The sequence below is a fragment of the Mustelus asterias genome, chromosome 25 (genome assembly GCF_964213995.1).
Source record: "Mustelus asterias chromosome 25, sMusAst1.hap1.1, whole genome shotgun sequence".
NCBI lineage: Eukaryota > Metazoa > Chordata > Chondrichthyes > Carcharhiniformes > Triakidae > Mustelus > Mustelus asterias.
In genome coordinates, this window is record NC_135825.1 from 50,924,854 (window position 1) to 50,925,974 (window position 1,121).

Here is a 1,121-nt window from a genome sequence, read left to right on the forward strand (position 1 = left end):
AAAAAATTCAATCAAATTTGTTAGGCATGACCTCCCTCTGATAAAACCATGCTGACTAAACCCTCTGACAAAACCTTGCCAATCCAAATGGAGATAGATTCTATCCTTCAGAATCTTCTCCAGCAGTTTCCCAACCATAGACATGAGACTCACTGCTCTGTAGTTCCCTGGCTTGTCTCTAAAACCTCTCTTAAATAGTGGGACCACATTAGCTGTTCTTCAGCCCTCTGGCACCTCCCAGGTGGCCAGAGAGGAATTAAAAATTTGGGTCAGAGCCCATGCAATTTCCTCCCTCACCTCCCACAACAGCCTGGGACACAATTCATCCACACCTGGAGATCTGTCCACTTTTAAGCCCGCCAAAACCTCTAATACCTTGTCACTCCCTATGACAATTTGCTCTCGGACCTCACAGTCTCTCTCCCCGAGTTCCATAACTACCGCCTCATTCTCGTGGGTGAAGACACATGTTAAATATTCGTTTAACACCCCACCAATGTCCTCTGCCTCCACCCACAGATTTCCCCGTTGGTCCTTAATGGGCCCTAGTCTTTTCCTGGTTATCCTCTTCCCATTGATATACTTATAGAATATCTTAGGATTTTCCCTACTTTTATCAACCAGAGCTTTCTCATATCCCCTTTTTGCTCTCCTAATTGATTTCTTAAGCTCATCTTGCACTTTCTGTACTCCACTAATGCCTCCACAGACTTGCTCCCCTTATACTTGTTAAAAGCCTCTTTTCCTTTTCATTGTATCCTGAATGTCTCTGGTTATCCAGGGTTCTCTGGAACATGTTGGACCTGTACCCTCCCCATTTCATCTTTGAATACCCCCACTGCTCTTCTGTAGATTTCTCCACAAGTAACTTGTTCTAGTCCACCTTGGCCAGATCCTGCCTTATTTTGTTCAAATCTGTTTCTCTATTTCTTTGTCCATAACAAATTTGAATTGAACCATGTTGTGTTCACTATTACCAAAATACTCCCCACCAACACATCAACCACCTGTCCGGCTTCATTCCCCAGAATTAGGTCCAGCACCACGCCATCCCTTGTTGGATCCTCCACAGAATTGCATTAGGGTTTTCCAATGTGTTGCAAACAGCAGTAGCCAACCTG